This window comes from Dromiciops gliroides, chromosome 5 (assembly GCF_019393635.1).
Source record: "Dromiciops gliroides isolate mDroGli1 chromosome 5, mDroGli1.pri, whole genome shotgun sequence".
In the NCBI taxonomy this organism is placed as follows: Eukaryota; Metazoa; Chordata; class Mammalia; order Microbiotheria; family Microbiotheriidae; genus Dromiciops; species Dromiciops gliroides.
Window position 1 is genome coordinate 91521345 of NC_057865.1, and position 25773 is coordinate 91547117.

Sequence of the window (25773 nt, forward strand, 5' to 3'; positions counted from 1 at the left end):
GGTTACCACCACCACTGGGCCGCCACTGCCCCCACCACCGCCCACCCCACCAGAAAAATTTGGTGCTAAATATATTTTACTAGATGCAAATGTTTTGAAAATCGGTAATTCATATATGGTATTTTAGAGTCATTAAGCAAAATACCAACCTTTACCTTTCTAGATAACCAAGAATTTATTCTCGGTCTGGAATGTGCACTCTTCTCATGTCCATCTCTCAGACTCTTTTTCAAGGTTCAACTCAGGCATCGTCTCTTCCAAAAGTCTCCTGATTCCTCCCAATTGTTAATATTCTCTCCCTCTTCAAACTACCTCATCCTCAATTGGACACAATGCCCTCCCAGCAGAATATAGCTCCTTGAAAGCAGGCATTGTTTCATTTTTCGCTTTAAATTCTCAGCACACAGCTGTGTCTTACACAAGCATGTATCAAGGTTTCTCTAACTAAATCACATTTGGGTTGCTGATGCTGCTGCTCTATTCTAAATAGTCTTCAGAAGTACATGTGTTCTCTCCACCTACCGCATGTCTTCTACAGCCTTTATATCTCTTCATATTGCTTTACTCAACAGAGGACCTATTCAGTAAATGTTACTTAATTATTGATAATGTTCACTAGGGATGTGAATTTTGCCATCTTGTAAAATTCAAAACTTCATTTATTTCCATTACTAATATACCCTTTTGAATACTTCAGTTGAGCAGATGGCTCTCTCCCACAGCATAACAGATGAGAGCCAAAAAACAGGATACAATTTACTATTAAAGCACAAAATGGAAGGTTAAAAAAAAGCACTGAAAATAAAGAGACAGTCTAAATTTAAATTGCCTTTAAACCAAACAAGATTGAGGGGTCATATGTTATAGCAGCACAGATTGGATGGTGGTGGTAAAATGATGCTTTCTTTATTTTATAATTATTTTAAACCTCCCTTCTTTCTTTACAGCAGTAGGACTATGGGTATAAAATATTATGTTAAAAATATTATTGGTTTAAAAATATATTATTGTTTTTTGATGAGAAAAGGAGAACAGAATACACTTGGCAATAAAGGTGATGTAAAAAGTAAAATATATTAATAAAATAATTTTTAAAGGAAGATTTTTAAAGTTTATAATTATTTCATAAAATACCTCCACCTAGAAACCAAATTAATCCATTTCGACAATTACAGTGTATATCTGAAAATATTTCTGTTCTTGCCTATTTGAGACATCATGGTGTAATGAATGTTTAGAGAACTTGCCTCAGTCAGGAAGATGTGAACTTGCCTCATACTGATGTGTGACCCTCAACAAGTCATCAGACCTCTCAGTTCTCTCAGAGAGAAAGAAACTCTAACATTATGAGTTACAAAGAATGTGCCAATTTGCATTGTTGGAGTTTCCTCACCTAAGAGAGCCTTATATTAATGAAATTACAGGTGCAGTCACTATCCCTGTCCTTTAAATAATTATTTTCAATACCCAAAGGATCTATGATTATAACAGAACTCCAAGAAGTCTCTCCACAAATGCAGATTTACAAACTTATTTATGACTTAGATAAGTCCTGGGAAGTTATCTGAGGAACAGTGAGTTAAGGACCATAACCAAGTAACAGAGCTCAGGAGAATTAGAGATTCAAATCTCTCCTCATCTAACATTCTTTACACCTCACAATGCTACCTGTATTCTTAATTTTCAATAAAACAGAAAAAATTATGTATTCCATATGGTTCCATTTAAATGAGACAACCTATATTTTTAAGTGCATTAGGGTTAAAGAATGCATTGCCTTTTTTTTTTTTTTGTAAGGCAATTGGGGTTAAGTGACTTGCCCAGGGTCACACAGCTAGTAAGTGTTAAGTGTCTGAGGCCAGATTTGAACTCAGGTACTCCTGAATCCAGGGCCAGTGCTTTATCCACTGCACCACCTAGCTGCCCCCAATGCATTGGCTTTTAATCGCTACCCCCCCAAAATTTATGATCTTGCTGGTGAGACAAGAAATAGAAAAACGTGAAATAGTTTATTAAAAGTAAAAGAGGTTGGTATCTGATTAAATGCCAACATGAATGTTACAAATACTAAGCACCACATAAATTCTTAGAAGAGAGAAATCTGAGAGCCCAGGAGTGGTCAGGGAAGAATCTGGATGGAAGAAAGGGATACACAAGCTAACAGAACAGACCAAAAAAAGGAAAGAATGAACAACATTCAGAAGATGGGGATTTGCCTGTCTGAATATGACTCATTTTAGGGAGAAATAAGATTGAACAGGGGCAGCTAGGTGGCGCAGTGGATAAAGCACCGGCCCTGAATTCAGGAGTACCTGAGTTCAAATCCGGCCTTAGACACTTAACACTTACTAGATGTGTGACCCTGGACAAGTCACTTAACCCCCAATTGCCCTGCAAAAAAAAAAAAAAAAAAAAAGATTGAACAGGGGGGAGAGATCTAAATTATAGCACCTTTACTACCTGACAAAGGAAGTTAGTTTTTTATTCTCTCATCAGTAGGAAGACAACGAAGGTTTTTGAGCAAGTGAAATAAACATTTAATCATTGATTTAAGAGCAGAGAAGAGTTTTTTTTGTATCACTTAATATCCTCATTTAAGAGATTGGGAAACTGAGGCCAGCAAAATGACTTGGTTTACCCAAGGTCACACAAGTATGCGGCAAAGCTGGGATTGGAACCCAGATCCTGAGCCAATCCATTTTCTTTCCACTGTTACCATATCTTCCTAAAAACAATGTTTTGGGGAAACTGACTTGAAAACAACCTACAAAGTGAATAAAAGGCAGCAAAGAAAGAGAAAACAAGATAGTTATGTAATAAGCCACACACAGTGTGACAAGCTTTTAAACTAGTGAAAATATTAGAAAAGGATGAATAGAAGAAATATTTGAAGAAAGTTCCATCAGAATATGATAACCAACAGATCAGTGATTCTTAACCTGGGGTCTGTCCATGAACTAGTTTTGTTTTTTGAGAAATGCATTTCAAGATAGTGGGTTTCTTTTGTAACCTGTGTACTTTATGTATTTAAAATTTTTCTTCTGGGGGCAGCTAGGTGGCGCACAGCTAGGATAAAGCACTGGCCTTGGATTCAGGAGTACCTGAGTTCAAATCCTGCCTCAGACACTTGACACTAGCTGTGTGACCCTGGGCAAGTCACTTAACCCTTACTGCCCCACAAAACAAAAAAACCCAAAAAAACAAAAATAAAATTTTTCTTCTGAGAAAGGGTACTTAGGTTTCACTAAACTGACAAATAGGTCTATAATACAAAAGGTAAGGAAAGAACCTCTGATATCAATGGCGATGGTAAAAGATGAATCAAAAATTATCTTTAAAATGGGTCATTGGAAGATTGACGGTACCTTTAACAGAAACAGGAAAATTAAGAAAAGTAACAAATTTGAAGACAGTGGAATGATGATGCTTTCCATCTGCGTCACACTGATAACTGAATCTATCCACTCACAGTAAAACTATATAATTTGGGGACAGCTAGGTGGTGCAGTGGATAAAGCACTGGCCCTGGATTCAGGAGTACCAGAGTTCAAATCCAGCCTCAGACACTTGACACTTACTAGCTGTGTGACCCTGGGCAAGTAACTTAACCCCCATTGCCCCGCAAAAACAAAAACAAAAAACTATATAATTCAAATGTAGAAGCTAAAGAGGTGAATTCTGCCTCAACAAAAGGAATGATTTTCTATACAGAGTGTCCAAAAGTACAATAAATTATCTTGAGATTATTTTTTTTTTTTACTAAAAATATTTAAGCAGGGGTGGTCACTTGCCACATCATAAAGCAGTATACTGAGAAGCAAACTACAGTGTTTCCCCACATGAATTATACCACAGACTAGATAAATACATAAATTTTCTACCAAAGTCTGCTCAGCCTCCACTGCCACAGCAATGTATTCCTTAGTGGCTCAGAGGTCAGGACCCACAAACCTAGAAGGAAGAGGGAACCAAGAACTGGAGGTCTGGGATTCAAGAAGAAAAAACAATTTTATTTGGGTTTTCTTGTTTGTTCACATCTATGTGTTTGAAGTAGTAAGTACCAGAGGTAACACATTTTTTGCTGACCCCCCCCCAAAAAATTGTCAATTGGGAAAAAAACTAAATGGTAACAATGCTTCAAAATCTGAATTCTATGAAAAAAAGACCAAAATGTCACAGAAATGGACATATTTCACATACCTCTGAACAACTTAGAGCTAGCATAATAGTTATCATCCCAGATGTCTTTTCTATGGAGAAACTGGCCAATACTTAATAGTAACATCAATGTGAAACAGCAAATCTTCATAGCTACCTTCCAAGTAAGATATTAAACTTCAAAAACAATATTCAAAGAGACACTGAAGTCTAGTCTTTCTAGCTCTGACAACTTTTAGAGGTGTTAGTGCAATTATCAATGACCCTTTAAATTAAAATTTAAAAAAAATTCTTAACCTGGGGTCTGTCCGTGCACTTGTTTTGCTTTCTGAGAAATGCATTTCAATATAGGTGGTTTCTTTTGTTTCTTTTATAAATTTCCCCAAAAAAGCAATGTTTCTTGAAGAAAAATGTTATTTTGTATATTCCCAGTTCAATATTTGATAGCTTCTTGCTCTTGCCACCAATTTACATGGCACTTTAAAATTTACAAAAGATTTTTGAAGACAGTATCTCACAGCAACACTGTGAAGCTGGTACTGCAGGTATTATGATTATCCCCATTTTAACCATTGAGGAAAACAAGATTCAAAATAGATAATGAAAACAATAATTATAATAGCTGCCATTTTAAGGTCTGCAAAGTGCTTTATAAATATTATCTCATTTCATCCTCATAACAATCTTGGAAAGTAGGTGTTATTCTCCCCAAAGATGAGGAAACTGAGGCAGAAAGATTAGGTTACTTGCCTAGGACCACGGCTAGTAAGTGTCTGAGGCTAAATTTGAACTCGGGTCTTCTTTAACCTAGGCCCAGAATTCTAATCAATATACCACCTAGCTTCCTAGTTAAGTGATCACATAGCTAGTGTCGGAGTTAGCATTTGAACCCAGGTCTTTCATATCTTTAAGTCTAGCAATCTTTTCATAGTCATATGTAATCTTTCCACATAATGCCTACCAACCTTGGCAAAAGGAAAAGTAAAGGAAGAAGTATTAAATACATTAATAATTAGAAGACAAACATTTCAACCATCTATTTAAAAAATGTTTTCCAGTTAAATCAAAATAAAGATTAAAGTATAAATGTGACTTATCAAAAAGGAAAAATGAATATTACTGTCCAATTAAAAAAAAGTAGGACAGTACAAATAGATGCAACATCAAGAAACCACAGCCAGGAGAACAATTTATGCAGTAACAACGTTTTAAAGAAAAATAACTCTGTAAGATTTAAGTATTCTGCCTAATCATGAGATTCCAGAGAATCCATGGTGAAGCATGCTACCTGCCTCCATCAAAGGAATGATGAGGGCCTTAAAGTACAGAATAAGATACATATGGCGAATATAGGGATTTGCTTTGTCCCACTATGCTTATCTGTTAGAAGGCTTGTGGTTTTCTTTCTTTCTTTTTTCATTGCTGAGTAGCATTTGGGGGAGAGAGGGCAGCTGGTAATAATGTTGCTAAAAAAACCCAATAACAGGGTCATTGAAGCATTTTTAAATGCACAGCAGGGAATAGGAGGAAGTTTAAAAGGAAACAGAAAAAGAGGACAGCTTTAAAAGTAACATGTTAAATTTATTGTAAAGTTTTTTTAAAAGAGTTGCACATATGGGGCAGCTAGGTGGTATAGTAGATAAAGCACCAGCCCTGGATTCAGGAAGACCTGAGTTCAAATCTGTCTTCAGACACTTGACGCTTACTATCTGTGTGACCCTGGGCAAGTCAGTTAACCCTCATTGCCCCCCCCCCCCAAAAAAAAGAGCTACACATAATAGAAATTTGCAGTTTCCCATGCAATCCTTTTTCTGTTCTACTTTCTAAATAGAAATATTGTGTTGTTTGAAATAATTTTAAAGAAAAAAGGAACTTAAATACAGAACTCATAAGCTCATGCTTATTAATACATATTATATCTATTGATAACACTTTGAGGGTCCTTTTTTTCAACAGCATTTCTTGTTTTTCATTGTTTTCCATGAAAAAAATAAACCATGTCAAGATTAACCCTAGAAAGAAATGTGTAAATATGTATATGCACAATTTGTTTAATGTACATGTAATATATGATATACATTATAGTTACATGTATCATATATGATTGTCAATGTATAGATTGTAATTATCTGATAATTAATGTGTCTATATGTACATATATATATATATTTATCTTCTTATACAATGTTAATCTTAACATATTCAAATTCTCACAGAAAATGAAAAACAAAAAGTACTACTGAAGAAAAGGACCTTAAAAGTGTTATCAACAGATGAGAAAAATATACATGACAACTATAGGATAAAGTATTTAAAAAGTAATGTTATAATGAAGGCAAATGCTTGGGAATTATTTATTAATGTGATTACAAGCCTCATATACTTTTGTGAATTTTGAATGATAACAGCAAAGACTGGAATTTTGTTTCCATAATCCAACACATCAGGTTATTTGTCAGTTTTTAATTAATTTTCTGTTAGCCTCTGCATGGATTGTGAAAATGTATTTTTGCAGGGCAGCTAGGTGGCACAGTGGATAGAGCACCGGCCCTGGAGTCAGGAGGACCCTAGTTCAAATCCAGCAGCAGACACTTGACACTAGCTGTGTGACCCTGGGCAAGTCACTTAATCCCAATTGCCTCACCAAAAAAAAAAAAAAAAGAAAAGAAAAGAAAAGAAAATGTATCTTTGCAAATCTATTTTGCAATACTTCTCTGTCAAAGTAGAGAAGTAATATTACATGAAATATTATACTGGGCATTAGAATCTAGTAATGTTTGTCAAATTTTTTGCAAAGTCTAAAACACATACTTAAACATTTTAAGGATCTATGATTATATTCCTTACTCATCCTACCAATAAAGATCACATCCCTATAATGAATTAAATGGTCTACTTAAAACCCAAAAAAGGGAGAAATTAAGAAAACAAATGAATATAATTTTGCAAGAGTCCACCGAATATTTCAATGACAAAGCATGTCAATTTGTTCTCTCAAGCATCACTCTGATCATTTTTCTTTATATTAAATGTTGTATTCTAAAGTGAAACGAGGAATTTAACTTGCTATAATCCAGAAAACAAGTACTTATCAGACTTTCACAGTATGTATTTATTTACTTTCTTTTTGAAAAAGTAAAAGAGGCCTTTCTTTACCTCTTTTCTTACCTAAACTAAGTGGGCATTGCCTCAGGCAAACTGGGAGCAGAGAAAGGCCTTAGCTTAAAAGGCCAAGGCCACTGCTTCCAGGGTCATCTCCAGTCCTCCTTTATATATCTTGCCATTAGACCCAGATGGCTCCAGAGGAGAAAGTGAGGCTGGTGACTTTGCATAGCCCTCCCTCACTTAAATCCAAGTCACTGTAAGTCATGACATCACCTCAATATCATGTTCCTCTTGGAGAATGAAGGACAAACAGCAGCAACATAAGGTACAACACCACTGTTTTCAACTAACCTTGATTTTTTTTTTTAAATCCCCATGCCTGGTACAGTGGAAAAAGTACTGGTTTTTTGGAGTCAAAGGATGTGAATTGGAATTCTGGCTCTTCTGTTCACTACGTTGGACAAATCACAGCTTCTCTATTTCTGTTTTCTCAACTGTAAAATGAGAAGCATAGATTAGATTAAATCTAAGATCTCTTACAGTTCAAAGTCTATGCTTCTATGTGACAAATTAATATCTGAAGGACTAGGTAGGAAAATTATTAGAATTTCCTTATTTTATTTAATGGTAAATGAACCATTGGGTTCTGATGAGCACTGACTCCAAAGATCTAAAGAAAATAATATGGGGATAAAAAAATCACATTGGTTATTTGTGTGTTCTTTTTTTGTTTTTGTGGGGCAATGAGGGCTAAGTGACTTGCCCAAGGTCACACAGCTAGTAAGTGCCAAGAGTCTGAGGCCAGATTTGAACTCAGGTCCTCCTGAATCTAGGGCTGGTACTTTATCCACTGGGCTACCTAGCTACCCCTGTGTGTGTGTTTTAATCACATCCTTTGGTCCCATGGGAAAACAGCTTCTTGGTGCCCCATTACCAGAAATACCTACTGATAAAACACAAATGTAGAACCTATAAATCAGTGAAAATTAAATGAAATTAAGATCATTTCTATGGAGCTGTGAGTGCATCTTTAGGAATGTAGGACAAGGTCTAGGACATTCCATTTCTCCTTCACACTCTCCCCAAATACTGCACATAAGGTAAATTCCACATCCAAAACAGGATATTTCCTTTTTCAGGACAAAGCACATTGGCATTAGGATTTCCTAGAACCCTCTGATTGCTCAAATAATACACTGTCCACCAAGTTGTAAATGCAGTCTTTTGTCACTGAAAGGAAAAAATAATTTCTGGATTACTAATAAAAAGCACTATTACACTAAAATGGTTCATGAGACTGTATATATAAGAAAACACCAGTATGTGGAAGACTGTGTCCATTTGTGTATAGGGGATGTGAATGATTTCAACTCTTTAATTTTCCACCACTGCTTTGATATTCTGTCTAAATTATATACCTTGCTATCTGAAAAGGGAGGGGAAAATAAGCATGTATTTATTTATTTATCTATTTGGGTGGGGCAATGAGGGTTAAGTGAGTTGCCCAGGGTCATACAGCTAGTAACTGCCAAGTGTCTGAGTCAGGATTTGAACTCAGGTCCTCCTGAATCCAGGGCTGGTCCTTTATCCACTCCACCACCTAGCTGCCCCCTCCAATAAGCATTTAAGTGCATACAGTGAGCTAGGCACTGTACCAAGTGATTTACAAATACCATCCTACTTGATCCTTACAACTCATGAGGTAAATGATATTATCTCCATTTTACAAATACGGAAACTGAGGCCAACAGGTTAAGTAACTTACCCATGGTCATATAGTTAGTAACTGAGTCTGGATTTGAACTTAGGTCTTCCTGACTCTAGGTCCAGAGCTCTATCCTTTGGGAGGAGGGAAGAGGGAAAGAGAAAACACCTATAGATTTTATTTGATCCAACTGCATCACATGATAAGGACTCTTATGGACCATCATGTCTGGTATCCCTTTCCAGTATCACAAGTGTTTGGAGAAGGTAGATGAGCACCTACTGAAGTGAGGGTAATATGTGTGTGCTCAAGAATAGATCCACATCCCCAAATTATGAGTTACTTTGTGCCTTCCAAAAACTGAAAGAATCCCTCTCATCCTTAGTGTCAGCTCTTCCAGACTTTTATTTTCTCTTTACACTGGCTCTCTAGTTCATGAGATGTATGACCCTCTAATGATGCCCAAGTTTTCTTCAACTATAGATTCTTTCCAAAATGTAATATGTTTTGTCATGAATTCTTCAGCCCAAGTCACAAAATATTTCTTTTATTTAATGGGTTAATATGACAAAAATCTCCTATCCCCCCAAAATATAATATGAAATGAAATCAAATTTGGGTTCGAGAATACCAAAAACAAAATGCTTTTTAAATCACTTGTACCAACAAAGAATATGGGACCTCTGTGGTCAGAAGAAATATATGTGGGGATTCCTCATACTAAATATTTTTAATATACTTCACTTTAACATTTAATTCTTTAAATTTTGAGTTTCAAATTCTCTCCATTCTTCCAGTTCTTTCCCAACCCACTGAGAAGGCAAGCAACAAGATATCATTTATACTTATGAAGTCGCACAAAATAGTTTCATATTAGTCATACTTCAAAGAATAAAAAAAATTAAAATAAAGTGAGAAAAATAAGGTAAACGAAAAAAGTATGCTTCAATCTGCACTGAGAATTTATCATCTCTGGATACCGAGAATATTTTTCATTGTTCATCCTTTGGAAATGTCTTGGATCACTGTATTGAATAGGGTAGTTAATATGCCTCACACTAATAATTATTTAGAATAAAAAAGTCAAAGAAATTACTTATCTCACTTAAAGGAAAGATTCCAGTACTGCTCAGGAGAACTATATGCTGAATCACAAGTTTAGCTTTCAGTTAAAATTTTTTTACTCAAGATCTTGTAGCACTGAATAAATTGCAATCACCTTTAGATTTTGTAACTAAGTTTCTTTCTTTTCGAGTTCTACTTAATTTGGCTTTACAATTCATTCCCTTCAGTTAACACTGCCGATCCTTGTCCCTTGCCCTTCAAAAATAAGTCCCTCTGCTCTCTTCAACTTATAAGATCACAATCTTTCAAGCTACAAGGTCCTTCAGAGACCATCTAGTCCAGTTCCCTTCTTTTACAGAAGAGGAAACTGAGGCTTAATGAGATTAAACAGTAATACAGGGAGCAGCAGAGCCCAAATCTAAACAGAAATCCAATGCTCTTTCCACTGTCATACTACTGTTATACCTCTCTTCCTAAAAACTAATGTGACTTTAGTTGCATTAAGAAAGACACTTCCAGGAAAAAGGTGGTGTTAGGCTGCTGGACTCTGTCCTGAAGTGTTGTATTCAGGACTGGTGGCACAGTTTAAGGGCCCTTAAAAGTTGGAGAGTGTCCAGAGGACAACCAGGATGGTGAAGAGCCTGCTGATGCCATGACCTATGAGGACTCATTGAAAGAACTGGTAATGTCCTCTCTAGAGAACAGAAGAAGGTGGGGGGGGGGGGATATATAAACTGTGTTCAAGTATTTAAGTTCAGGCTTGATATCAGGAAAAACTTTGTAATAACTAAGGCTGTCCAAAGGTGGAAACGGTTTCCTTCATTGAAATTCCCGTCCAACTCTAAATTCTGTAATTCTGGGAGACCCTTTCCCCCAAACCACAGAGGCAAGCATCTTCTTCCACTGAGGATTTTTAAGTAATTCATGATCAAACCCAAAAGCTCTAGATCCCATTTCTTCACCGTTTCCAATTTTAGGGTTCTTTTATTTCCAAACCAGTATGATGGAAGATGATGGATTCTGAAATCAGTGGACCTGGTTTTAAATTCCAGCTCTGTTCCCTTACTATCCGTCATTTGATTCTCAGGGCGTCGGTTTCGTAATCTGTACAACTAGGGTTTTGGAATGGATGCTGAGGTCCCCTGCCAGCTCCATATATCTATGATCCTGTGAAAATCAGTATATCCCATAAAGCAACTTTAACTATCATTTTCTTTTTTTTATCATTTTCTATAATTAAACAATAATAATAATAACATTTAGCCCAATTTCTCAACTCCAACAGCAACCACAACAGTTAAAGGGAGTGGAGGGTGGGAGGTTCGGGCTGAAATACAAGGGGGCTGCCACCATCCATAACGTGTTTCCCTAAAGATAACTACTTTTGTTTTTAAAACACAGAGAGCGGTGGAGAAGGTGCTGAAAGAAGGCAGCACGCTGCCTCCGGACAGGGACGCTCGGGCCACTCCGCTTATGCTATTTTTAAGCTTTCCTTCAAGGACTTGAAGAACAGGACAAAAAGGAGGTGATGAGGAAGGGGAGGGGGAAAGGGCCGGAGAAGGAAGAAAGGAAGAGAGGCAAAGGTGGCGAGGGAGGGGAGGAGAATAGGAGTGAGGAGAGGGTAGGGAGGGGAGAGTGAAGGTGGGAGAGAGAGAGAGATAGGGAGAGAAAGGGAAGGAGGAGAGAAGGATGGAGGAGAGAAGAGGGAAGGAAGGGGAGGTGGTAAGAGGAGGAGGAGGACCGGAGGGAAGGGAAAGGGGAAAGGAGGGGAAGGGAAGAACGGGAGCGGGGGAAAAAAGGAAGCGCGAGAAAAGGGAAGGGAAGGAGGGGAGAGAGGGGGAAGGAAGTGCAGAGGGAAAGAGGGAAGGCGCAGTGGGGGAGGGGAGAGGGGCGGGGAAAGGAGGGGGCGGAGCCCCGGGCTGGGTGAGTGGCAGCACTTCCCACTTGCCAGTGGCTCAGTCGCTGGGAAGGATGGCCATGCGGCTGCTACCGTGTCCCCGGGAGAGGGGAGGCATCAGTGGTGACTCACCCACAGGCCGGTACCCCAGGAATAGCGCGCTCCGAGAGTCGGCCTGCGGCATCTTCTCAGGCCCCCTCGGCGGCCGCAGGAGACAGAGGCGGTGGCGGGAGCCCATGCAGCAGGGCTCTCCCCTTACCGCCTCGCACCCCACAGTGGCCCGACTCCTCCGCGCCCCCGGCAGCTCGAGCCGGAGCCGGAACCCAGCACGAGCCGCCTCGGCCGCCGCGCCGCCGCCCGGCGCCCACGTGACCTGCGCGTCAGTCCGCCCGGGGCCGCGTCAGGCGCCTCTACCGAGGCTCTGAGCCCGCGAGGGAGGCGCCATCCGCGTGGCCGCCCGCTCTCCTCCGTCACTGTGCAGAAAACATTCCGCCTCTCCTCCCTCGGCTCAAACGCCCCTGCCCCATTTCTCCGTTCCTCAGTAAAAAAGGAGGTCGCCCTTTCTGCTGCGCCTGCCCCGCTCTTTCCCGTCCCGGTTTCGTGCGTCTGTGGCCTACCCTAGGAAGCAAGCACGGGTTAATTGTCTCCGGGAATGCAGGCTTGTGTGTAAGGGGAGTGGAATGGACCTAGGTCCTGAGGGAATGCCTGCTCTTCATGTTGGCCAGCCGGGGAGGCCGGAGGAGACGTATGCGCGATCTGGCCCTGCCCTGCCCTTAGGTGCCAAGCACTGGGGGTGCACGTAAACAAGCTACCCCACTTGTTCATTCCTTTCAGGCGGGTCCGACTCTTCATGACCCCATTTGGGGTTTTCTTGGCAAAGAGACTGGAATGGTTTGCCATTTCCTCCTCCAGATCATTTTACAGATGAGGAAACTGAGGCAAAAAAGGGTTAATGACTTGTCAGGGTCACACAGCTAGCATCTGAGGACGCTTTTGAACTGACCCAGCCACCTATTCAATAATCTCCAGTGGCTTCGTATCACTTCCACGATCCTGGACAGAAAATGCTTTGGCTTCAAACCCTTGCATGATATGCCCTTACCATATCCCCACGTCCTTTCCTATCTTAACACCTTACACCCTATCCACTTAATCTTCGTTCTTCCATCTCGAAAGTCTGGCCGGCCATTTCCACTCGCGCGCTTTCATACCTAAAATGCTCTTCCTCCTGGCTTTCTTCCTGGTAATCAAAATCCTACCAATCTAGCTGAAAGCCTTCTACAGGAAGCTTTTTTCCGATCCCCCTCAATTCCATGCCTTCCCTGTCTGGATTATTTGCAATTTATTATTTATATAGCTTGTTTTCATGTTGTCTTCCCTCCTTTGACCCCTTGAAACCAGAGACTGTTTCTTGCCTTTCTTAGTAGGCGTTTAATAAATGTTTGACTGACCAACTTCAAGGAGCATACATTCTAATGGGAGGAGACAACACATAAAAGGGAGCGAGAAAACTGGAAGGGGAGATGATTGCAAAGAGAAAGAGGGAAATCTTTTCCTTCCCCCTTCCACCAAGCCAAACTTTACAACTAATAGGAAAGAGGGAGGAAAAACAATTGATAACACATACATTGTAAGATTTCTTTAAAATATTTTTATTTAAAATATTGCTCTTATTTTTATAGTGCCTAAATTTCTTCCAATAACTCTCACCTATTTTCTCTCCAGAATCATACCATATAGATATATTTTTAAAGGAAAAAAAAGATTTTAAAAATCAGCAAAACCAATCACTACATCTACGAAGTCTGGAAATATGATAGTCTTTAAAAAAATATTCTACTGTTAGGGGGCAGCTAGGTGGCTCAGTGGAAAAAGCACAAGCCCTCGATTCAGGAGAACTTGAGTTCAAATTCGACATCAGACTCTTGACACTTACTAGCTGTGTGGCCCTGGGCAAAGTCAATTAACCCTCATTGCCTTTCAAGAAAAAGAAAACTGAGGTACAGAAAAGTTAAATGACTTGCCCAGGATTGTTCTTCATGGACAGAAGTACCCACATAGATGAAGCCATATGGAATGACAACTACATTTGTATAGCCATTTAAAGTGTACATATTACTTTTTCCATAACAGCTCTGTAAAGTAGTGCAAATATTTTTATCATGGTTTAAAAATATCATCAGCTTAATTTACCTGAAGTACTACTTGAGTCAATTCTATCAAAGTTCAAAGAAATGCAAGCAACTAGACAGAAGACAAATGTGCTTAGAAATTTAAATTATTTTTGAGTTAATGTAAAAATAAGACAAAACAACAAAGCTACACATTACCTTCATTTCCATATATATATATATATATATATATATATATATATGATCTCTTTCCCTTCCCCACCCTACTAGTAAGCTGTCCCTTGCAACAAATTAAAAAGGAAAAAGGAGGAGGAGGAAGAAGAGGTTGTGAAGTAGGGGGGAAGAGGAGAGAAGGGGAAGAGGAGAAAGGGGAGAGGAGGGGGGAGGAGGAAAGAGGAATGGGGGTGGAGGGAAGGAGAAGAGGAAGAACAGTTCAGCAAAACCAATCATGTCTGACAGCATATATAATATTCAACACCCATAATCTTCCACTTTAGCAAAGAGGGAAAGAAGGTACATTATTAATTCAAAGTTTCTCCAGTGACAGATTTTATTATAATTATAAGATATATAGGCTGAACAAACCAAAGGTCTCAGTTTTTGAGAACTTTTCAGCTGGATAAGATCAAGCATAAATCAAACAAACTTTATCTCACCTCTAATTATTTATACATTGGTTGTGAGGGACTAAAAGCCATCTCACAAGTACAGAAAGATATTGATATATTGAAAGAAGTGATGTTAAATTTCTGTCCTCCACTGAAGAACTGTTCCCTCTCAAAAGAGCCATAACCCCCTCTTTCCCGCCCAGCCTTAAGCTCCAAAAAATTTAACCTTTCCATTTCTGAGTTCTCTGAAGACTTGTGCAAAATGAGCCCAGGGCTCCTTTTCTGAGAAGGAAATTAAGATACTCTAGAGCTATTTAAAAGATATTAGCAAAGCTATCCAAGTAGCTAGTCATCATCTGGGGCAGTGGGTCATTCAGGAGCTGAAGGGTTAAAACATTCCCTTTACTAGAAAACATATTCCAGTTCCCTTTGGCAGAAGCAGTTCTCAAGTAATTAAATACAAGGTCAGAGGTTAAAAGTAAATAAAATCCAGTAGCAAGAAGGTTAAAAAGCAGTAAGCAAGGAGATTCCCTGAGGTCTCAAGAACTTCTTGTCAAAGTCCTAAAAACTTTTATATTCATCTCTCCCAAAACTCCTAGCTGGGTCCCAGATCAAACACTTGGGTCAAAGTTAACCTGAACTGCTCCAAATCTGTTCAATTTCACTGGTTTAAAGAGACTTGGATTGTGTTGTAGGAATGTAGGAAATAGAAAAAAAGCAAAAAAAAAAATGTCTCTAAAGGAATTAACAGTCTAATGGGGGAGATGATAGGCAAAAAAACTATGTGCAAACAAAATACATACAGAATAAATTGGAAATATTCAACAAAGGAAAAGCACTTCACATTAAGGGAGACCTAGAAAGTCTTACCCATCCCTATCCCTTCTTTGAGCCTTTTCATTTCCCAAAAATAAGTAAAAGAAACACTCCCTTTTTGTGTCCATGGGGATTGAGCCAGCTCTAAAGAGCAGACTAGAAAAATTCCTATAATGCCTTGACATAAGCAGAGTTTTCCAGAAGGCAACTGATTGTTTCTTTCCACTTGATTTTGGAGGCTCAGGCACCTTCCTAATTCAATAAATGACCTAGGCCTTGGCTGTGATAAAAGTACCTTCTGTTGAGTGACTAAATTTTGACATAGTAGTTAAACTAGAAGATATTCCAGTTTTGACACTTCCCAAAAGAAACATGGAATCGAGAAGGAAAAAAAATTTTAAAAACAAAACAAAAAGGAGTGTCGTAAGAGCAAATTCTTAACTCCTCTTCCCCTTTTGCAGTTTTTTAAGCTAATTTTTCCTTAAAAGGTAACCAGATCTGGGGCAGCTAGGTGGCGCAGTGGAGTCAGGAGTACCTGAGTTCAAATCTGGCCTCAGACACTTAACACTTACTAGCTGTGTGACCCTGGGCAAGTCACTGAACCCCAATTGCCTCACCAAAAAAAAAAATAATAATAAAATAAAAATAAAAGGTAACCAGATCAACTCAAGAGGTTCTTAATGCCTATCCTTGCTGAATATCCTTCTCTTACTAAAACTAGATATATCTCCTTTTGTTAACTGTTGAGTAACATACAAATGTCTCATTTTATTTCATGAACCCAAACTCCCAGAGTTAGATTTGACCAAAGCCCAGCTCAAAGGAGCAACAAATTTAATATGACAAAGCACTGAGGAGATATGCCTAAATTTAGAACCATAATCCAGATAACCTCTGAATTTTGCAAGTTAAACTTTGATTTTTTTTTAATAGGAATTTTAGAGAGAATTTTTATTTAGGGTGAAAAATTGTGCAAAGTAAATAATCACACAAACATACACATACCCATTTGTGTTTTCTTTTTTCTTTCTTTTGGGGAGGTGGGGGGAAATGAGGGTTAAGTGACTTGCCCAGGGTCACACAGCTAGTAAGTGCCAAGTGTCTGAGGCCAAATTTGAACTCATATCTTCCTGAATCCAGGGCTGGTGGGGTGGTGCTTTATCCACTGCACCACCTAGCTGCACCCCCCACACTCAATTTGTGTTTTAAAATCCAAAATATAAAATTTCCTTAATATTTTGGATTTGGAACTGATGTAGGAGGCAAAAAAGAGGTTAATAGAAAAACCTAAGATCCAAGCTCTAATTTAGATATGAGCCTTAAAAGGGATTCAGACTCCAGTTAATGGATAATTTACAAGTCAGGATGCTAGGTTCTCTTACCCACATAAATCAGTACCCATAACAGGAATAGAGGGAGAGAGGCCATGAAGACCTGAAACTATAACAATGGCATACTGACAGGCTATAGAAATTTAGACTAGGAATAAATGATAAATGAAGATATTTTGAAAACTAAGCATGGGAAGCAGAAAGAGACATGCACAGAAAAGGCCAAATTTGTCCCCAGATTCACCTTATGACTTGTAAATCCTAAAAACACACCTCCACGGAAAAAGGTACCCGCCTGGGGTGTTGGCTCAGGACCCCAGGAATTCCAAATTAGGATAAACCCTCCCCTGTACCTCCCCAAGATAGAAATTATTATAATGAGAAGGACAGGCCCTCCCCTGTACCTCCCCAAGGTGGAGATTATTATTATGACACTGATAATCAATTTATCCATACTATAAATTTAACTGTCTTTCCTTTCCTTATTTGAGAGACACCTTTCCACTTTTCCGGTTCTCTCCCTGTGGTCACCCACAGTATTGCAGTAAAACTTGGGAAATTGAATCACTGACTCTTGTAATTCTTTTGGGATGATTTACGATCAATTTGACCCTAATTCCATTCCACATCAGAACCTAAAAAATAATCTCATTCAACCCTTTCATTGTATTTAATATAAATGTCAACTCACTGTGACTTCTCCATGATGCCTCTACTTCCATTATCCCTTATAGTAAAATATGTGTGTGTGTGAAAAAAATGGGTAGTTGTCTCCTCTCAATGAGGATATAACAATCAATTATACTCCTCCTGACCTGTTTGTAGGACAAAGGTCTCAGAACCCCTCCTCCCCCTCAGGCTAACAAAATCACATGGTTCAAGGAGCCCTAGTCTCAGTGAGGTCTGCTCTGGAGTTGTGTCCATATAAGGAAGTATAAGGTCCACTTCTGAGTTATGCCCATACAAGGAAGAGGGGTGGGAATACTGCATTCTGATTAGCTAGTTTTTGCGTGTAGATTGTAACCCTTGAATAATTGGACCAATGATGAAAAAGGGGAGGGTCCATTTGCGTTAGGGACTAGGGTATAAAACAGGGCCTGTGAGCCCCCTTTCTTTGCACCCACTAGCTGCACACTAGGGTGTCTCCTCACGAGAAGGAAATAAAAGAGCCTTTGTCACATTGCTGCTGAGTTCCTGAGAATTATTGAGAAGAGGATTGTTTTCCCCCTCACTACATATATATATGTATGTATATACGTGTGAGTGTATGTATATATACATATATATGTGTATATATATGCAAAACAAACCAACATATTGGCCAAATCTGATAACATATGCCTTCTTCTGTATCTATAATCTAATTCTTTGTTCATAGGCGAAGGTATGTTTCCCCTTCATATTAATCAGTTTCTTAACCTTTCAATGCTCTTTCCCTTTACATAGTTGTAAAACCATTTTACAAATGAGGAAACTAAGGCCCAAATCAATCAACAATTACTTTTTAAGCCCCAAATCAAACGAGGGCAGAGCTCCAGGGTTCAAATGCACTACGCTACAGAAGCACAACTGTATTAAGATTTATGTTCATGAGATATTAAGAAACAGATTACAATCCACCAAATAGACTATGTGGTTCTTATCCACATGGGATTGATGGGCTACAAACTATTCTTTCCAGGTCACAGCTGAAGAGAGTCAACATGTTTTCTCTCATTCTGGGTGATGGGGGCAAGAGGGGAGGGAAGGTAGCCATACAAAATGTCTCTGTCACAGCTTTTCACTTATTTTTTTAAATTATTCTCAGCTTTGCTGCAATTTTAGGGTGAACCAGCAAGGGGTTAAGGTCTTTCTAGTTTTCGGCTGACTCTCACAAATTATTTTCTGTGCCTACCAGGTAGCAGGACAGCTGGGCAGTGCCCAGCCTAGAGTCAGGAAGACCTGAGTTCAAATTCAGCCTCAGACACTTAATTGTTGTGTAACCCTGGGCAAGTCACTTAACCTTGTTTACCTCAGTTTCCTCATCTGTAAAATGATCTGGAGAAGGAAATGGCAAACCACTCTAGTATCTCTGCCAAGAAAACCCCAAATGGGGTCATGAAGAGTCAGATACAATTGAAAAATGACTGAACAACAACCAGGTATCAAGATATATATCTAAGCTGGCAGAGGAAGGGTCATTTGCCATTTAGATATAACATACACTCATTTTCACTCCTTTAAAAAATTACATATAGATATAAGATATAAACATGTATCCACCTTTCATTAGTATCATATGTGATGTTGAAAATAATTACTATTGACAAGTTTTGGATAAGTTTATATTAATTTATGAATATTATTCTGGTAAGGGATTGACCACGTGTCTCCCTATTTTCTCATGGTCTCAGGCCATGTGGTAGAGTAGATAGAGAGAGAACTTTAGGTTGCCAGTTAGTGTAAGCAAGAAAAAACCCCCCAAAAGCATGAGGTCCCCCAGAGAGATAGCATATGGTCCCAAGGAGACCCAAGAAAGAGAACACAAGAAACAGAAACCATGTGGTTCCAGAGAACCAACATGGCTACCTGTAGAGGTTTTTTTTTTTTAAATCCCTTTTAGATAAGAGGCAGGTCAAAATTAATGAAATCTAATTGGGTCATTATACATCAGACAAATCTAATTGGTTATCATTATTCAAATTTAATTAGTTGACAGGGCTTGAAGGTGGGCTATATTATAATGAAGTCCAAGGATGATATCTGAGAAGGGAATGCAAGACCTTCCACTCAAGTTGGTCAGGGCAAAATCCATTCATCTAGATGTGATTTAATCCTGTCAGTCCTTCAGTAATATAGACAAAAGAATCTATCTCCAACCAGAGCCCCTTTTGTGAGTTTAGGGTCTGTGTTAGTGTTTGATCTAGATGAGATCCGATATAATCTCTCAATTAAAGTTGGCCTTTTGAGTGGAGGGGGAGGGAAAACAATATATTGATTGTTAATAATTATTTTCTCACACATAGCACTACTTAGGTCCAATGTTGGGGTTCAATATGTGATTGCTCCAAGATAGATAAAGGTGCTATCTACCTTGTATTGTGACTGGAAACTCCTCCTTCACCTACCTTGACTGTTGTCTTGGGACTCCACGGCTTCTTTGCTCCTCCACAGAGCTGCTCCAGAGGAAGCTAGGCAGTCCATTCTTCTGCTATTCCATTGCCCACCTACCTGCCTGCCCATACTTTGCTGCTCTCCCTGCAGCTCAGCTTAGAGGAAGACTCAGCTGCAGCTGCTTAGAGTAAGACTTTGATATCCAGGACTATATGCCTGGGACTAGTCAATACCCATCTTTGGCTCTTTCTTTACTTAGACCACATAGCCTATGCTTAAGCACAAGCTGATCATAAATTAATTAACAAGACAAAACAACATGAAGTGCTTATTGTGTGCGCTGTGTATATAAATTTTCCCTGGTAACACCTAACTAACCCACACCCCTCCCCAAAGGAGAATACTAGATAAAATTCTTAGCCGGTTTTGAGGGAACAAATCCCATTTACCTTTTCCTATGTACCCTACATTCGATTTGTACCTCAGACTGAATCTTTCAGACTGAGAATAAATACACACACTTTTCATAGGTATTTTCAATTCCATTTATGCTTTCAGCTAGCTAGGACAGAATCCAGCAAATTGGCTTCTCTCTCAAGGTTTTCTCTGGTCTAGGCACATAAAAACTTCAGCCAACTTGCTGGCCTCAGGCCTAGCTAGCTGGAAGCTTAACTAGAGTTGAAAGGACCTATGAAAAGTATGTGTATTTATTCTCAGTCTGAAAGATTTAGTCAGGCATTTTCTTAGAACAAGTTAAGACTTTTATATAAAAATTTATAATATGAATATAGAAGTAATATAAAAAATAAGGCTTCTGCAAAAGAAAACAGTTCATTAAGAAAAGCAATTAGTATAATTAAAAAACGAATTGTAAAATAAATCTGTAACATTGTATAGCATATAGTTAAATAACTCTGCCTCCCAGCTCAGTCCAGCTTTTGTTCAGGCTCCTTATCTTGATTTTATGCTCAGTCTCAGGTAGAAGAGCTTTTACTTAAAAACGCATCCCTATTAGCTTGCTTTCCACCACAGAAACTATTCTCTTCTTCACAGAACCCTAATATAAGATTTTTTTTTTCAATTTTCTCTCTTTTCTCAACAATCTCAGCTAAATTTCCCCAAGGTTTTCTCTGTTCTTATAGTCTCTTAAATAGAGACATCCTTGAATATTTACTTGCTCCCAATATAAAATACTTTGGATAGCAGTTATCTGACTCCTTCCTACAAATCACAGCCAAAGACTTCCTCTCTGCCCCTGTTACTTCCCTTGACTTGAAAGGAAATGGAAGGTTGGGGGCTGGTATTAATTCCTTCCTCTCTTCTATATTTTTAATAAGCAAAACCTGCTAACAATTCACCAGGTAATTATTAAGAACCTGCTGTGTGTCAATGGCAATAGTAAGTGATGGAGAATATACAAAGCAGTCATATAGAGTAACAGATCACACATTTAGCAATATAAAAAAATGTTAATTTGTTTCATTATTGTCTCACATCTAAGAATCTTGTGATTATTGAATACTTCATAGACTCTATGTTTCAGGACCAGATGGAGTCAGAGCCAGGAGAGTTCTGGGTTGGAATCCTGCTTCTGATAGTAGTTGTATGACCAATACAAGTCACTTAATCTCTATGAGCCTATTTTCACATTTGTAAAATGAAGAAAATCATATCTGAATTGTCTGCTTTACAAGGTTGCTGTGACGATCAAATAAGATAATGTATTATAAACCTTAAAAGCCATCAACATGTCAGCTATTGTTATGATTAATCATTTTCTAAAGAATGTTTTGATAAAGAAAATAATCACCCTTCAATTTATATTTGATATAATTCTGGATATTTCTATAGTGAGGTACAAGAAACACTTGTTCGGTCAGAAATTAAAACATTCTATAGAAAAGGCAAATATATTCCTATTCCTTTAAAGCAATATTTTGTACTTCTGCTTTTTCTTACATTTTTCTTACTAATAATTTCTACACCACAGCCCATTTTAGTATTTTAGTTAATATTCTTTACCCTAAAGAGTGTCCTTTAATGGCACTTGTAGAAAGCCCTGGCCTGGGAGTCAGCATACCTGGGTTCTAGTCTCTGCCTTACCATCAGGATTTCCTTCTGCAAATTACTTCACCTCTCTAGGCCTCAGCTTTCTCATTTGTAAAGTGAAAAGGTTGGATTAGATGACTTCCAAATTCCCATCCAGCTCTAATATTTTGTGATTTTAAGTTATCAAGCATTTAATTTTCTTTTGATGTACACTGTTGCCTTCTGATTAATAAACAAACATTTTGTTATTATTTCAGAACATTGGTAGGTTTTGCCTGCCTTTTCCTATTTTGTAATGTCCAAATCCCTAATAATTGTGAAGTGAGTTTCACTCCAGATGTTATATCCACTAGAGTCTTGTTAAAACAGCTAAGCATGAGTCTAGGCTAGATGTATCAACAGCACTTGCTGTTTCCAGGATCTTTGACAAGATCTCTTCAAGTCATGAAAGGTTAGTTGGCTCTTGCAGATTCAAACTAATTCCCTCCAGTTTCTCAAAACTTTCTCTTTCTTCCAATGAGCAATGACACACTATTCCACTCTTTAAACACAGCAACAACAAACCAACTAATATCTTTAATTCTGGAGTTTAAATTGTCTGATTTATAATTCAGAGACTTAGAATTAGCCACTGGTATTTTTTTCCCAAGGGAAGAACAAGAGTGGTGATTAGTTTATTCTTTCTCATAGGGTAACAGCCTACTCTATGGAAAAACAAGTTTTAGCATTATCTTCATTATGCTTGACTTATTGACTGACTGCATTCTATGAGGATGTTCTTTTTTTTTTTTTAAGTGAGGCAATTGGGGTTAAGTGACTTGCCCAGGGTCAGGCAGCTAGTAAGTGTTAAGTGTCTGAGGCCGGGTTTGAACTCAGGTACTCCTGACTCCAGGGCCGGTGCTCTATCCACTGCACCACCTAGCCGCCCCGAGGATGTTCTTGTATCAAAATATCCTGTTTTAGGGACATGACTTGATCTGCAGCATACATCATAGACTAGTAGAATTGGGAGTGGTCTTAGAAGTCATCTTGTCTAAGCCCTAGATTTTTTTTTTAATTTTAATTAATTAATTAATTAATTTATTTGCGGGGCAATGGGGGTTAAGTGACTTGCCCAGGGTCACACAGCTAGTATGTGTCAAGTGTCTGAGGCCGGATTTGAACTCAGGTACTCCTGAATCCAGGGCCGGTGCTTTATCCACTGTGCTACCTAGCCACCCCTAACCACTAGATTTTTACAAATAGAGAAACTTATGCTCAGACAAATAAATAACTTATTCAAGATCACACAGTTCATAAACAGCAGAAGTAAAACTCTAGCCAGATGTTCTAACTACCCCAGTCCAGTGATTTTTGACCATATCTTGCTGATATAAATCACCCTAGTGCCTGGGTTGGTGGCACTCTAGTCTCAGAATGGTGAGTTGTGGCTTAAGTTATAATGTCCTCTTCAAGGAGCCTTGAACCATACTGCTTCATTGCTCTCTCTCATCCTGAATGATTAGAAATGTAGCATCCAGGGCTAGATGCTTTAGATTGTTTGAGGATAATTAAATCTGAAGTCTGGCTGTGCCTCATCAACTCCTGGACCCAGCTATGAAGGATATAAATTACATATAGTTTATACTAGGGAAACAATCAAATACATCTATCTTTTTGCCTTGCTTTCTAGTGGTGATTTCTGCCTCCAGCTGTCTGCATCTCAGAGTCTACTTTGCTACCTGAAATACTGTTCCTCTCTGTGTCTCCACAGAGAGTATCTTTCTCTGCTCCCGTTTGATGTACCTCAACTTTGTATGCTCCTTCTCTAACTCTCCCCCATTTCCCCTTCTCGACTTCTGGGACTATAACCAAAACAATACCGCCACCACCACCCCCTGGAAAAATGTGTCAATCCACTCACCCTCCCTATACATTTCTAAACCACAATACCACTTCTGGGCCACTAATCCCTTTTATGTGTTACCTTCCCCTATGAGAATGTCACACGTTTTATATTTTTATCCTAAGCATAGTGATTGACATGTAGTAAGCATTTAATAAATGTTTCATTCATTCATTAATCAATCAATTAATCACATACTTATTGAGCACCTTCTTTGGGCCAACACTGTGTTAAGCACTTTAAAAAAAAAATTCTTTTCAGTTCCAAATTCTCTCCCTTCCTGCAACCCCTCCCCCATCCAATGAGAAAGTAAGAAATGTTATCTATTTTACAAGTGAAATCATGCAAAATATTTCCCCATTAGCTATGTTGTACTTGGAGGGGGGCAAGAAAAATAAAGAAAATGAGAAAAAATATGCTTCATTCTGCATTCAGAGTTCATCAGTTCTTTCTCTATAGGAGGATAGCATTTTCCATCATAAATCCTTTGGAACTGTGTTGGATTATAGTATTGACCAAAGTAGCTAAATCTTCCACAGTTGATTATTGTTATAATACTGTTATTACTATATACAGTGTCCTCTGAATTCTGCTTACTTCACTTTGCATAAGTTCTTATACATCTTCCTAGTTTTTTTCTGATACTACCCTCTTCATCATTACAATAGTATTCCATCACAATCATATACCACAACTTGTTCAACAGTTTCCCAATTGATGAGCATCCCTTCAGTTTCCAATTCTTTACTACCACATAAACAGCTGCTATAAATACTTTTGTACACATGGTCCTTTTCTTTTTTAATTTGATCTCTTTGGGATATAGACCTAATATTTCTGGTATTTCTGGATTAAAGGGTATGCAGAGTTTTATGGACCTTTGAGCATAGTTCCAAATTGTTCTCCAGAATGGTTGGATTAGTTTAAAGCTTCACAAACAGTACATTAGTGCCCTTTTTTCCTACATCCCCTCAAGCATTTGTGATTTTCCTGTCTTGTCATGTTAGTCACTTTGATGGGTGTGAAGTGGTACCATAGAGTCATTTTAATCTGTATTTTTCAAATTATTAGTTATTTAGAACATTTTTCATATAACAATTGATTTATTCTTCTGAAAACTTCCTGTTCATAACCTTTGTTGTTGTTGTTCAGTCATGTCTGACTCTTTGTGATCCCATTTGGGTTTTTCTTGGCAGAGATACTGGAGTGGTTTGCCATTTCCTTCTCCAGCTCATTTTACAGAGGTAGAACTGAAGCAAACAGGGTTAAGTGACTTGCCCAGGGTCACACAGTAAGTGTCCAGATTTAATTCAGGTCCTCATGACTCCAGGCCTACTGCTCTACCCACTGATCTACCTAACTGCCCCTCTATTAGTCAGACCCCATCTATAGTACTGCATTCATTTCTGAGAAACACCATTTAGGAAAGACACTGATAAGTTGTAGAACATTGGGAGAAGACAGCCAATTTGATGAAAGGCCTTGAACACATGTCATTTGAGAATAGCTTGAAAGAAATGGAGATATTTACCTCAGAGAAGAGAATCTTTAGCAGGGACACAATGTCTCTAAGTATTTAAAGGGATGCCATATAGAAACAAGATTAGACCTGTTCTATGCAGCATAGTTTTCCCCTTTCCAAATTCTATATCCAGGCAAACTGGCCTTCTTGCTCTATGTCTCATATGACATTCTGGTCTTTGTGATTTTGAATTGGTTAATCTCGTGCTTATAATGTACTCCTTGCTCACTGCTGAGTCTTAGAATCCATTATTCCCTTCAAAATTCAACACAAGGACAGCCCTCTACATAAAACCTTTCCTGGTCCTGTCAGGTGTTGGAACTTTCCCAACAAAAAAAGATACCTTGTACTTATTTTGCAAATCCTACTATATGTATATGTTGTCTCCCATTATAGAGTGTAAGCTC

At 38.4% G+C, this 25773-nt stretch overlaps 1 protein-coding gene across 1 annotated transcript in view; it reads right to left on the reverse strand.

The window, feature by feature from the left end:
• LOC122729468 (polypeptide N-acetylgalactosaminyltransferase 11-like) overlaps positions 1-12293 on the reverse strand; it is a 77798-nt gene extending 65505 nt beyond the window's left edge. Inside the window, 1 exon segment of the mRNA XM_043968361.1 lies at positions 12063-12293. The gene's annotated coding sequence lies outside the window, so the exon portion shown is untranslated.
• Between the last annotated feature and the right edge of the window lie 13480 nt (positions 12294-25773).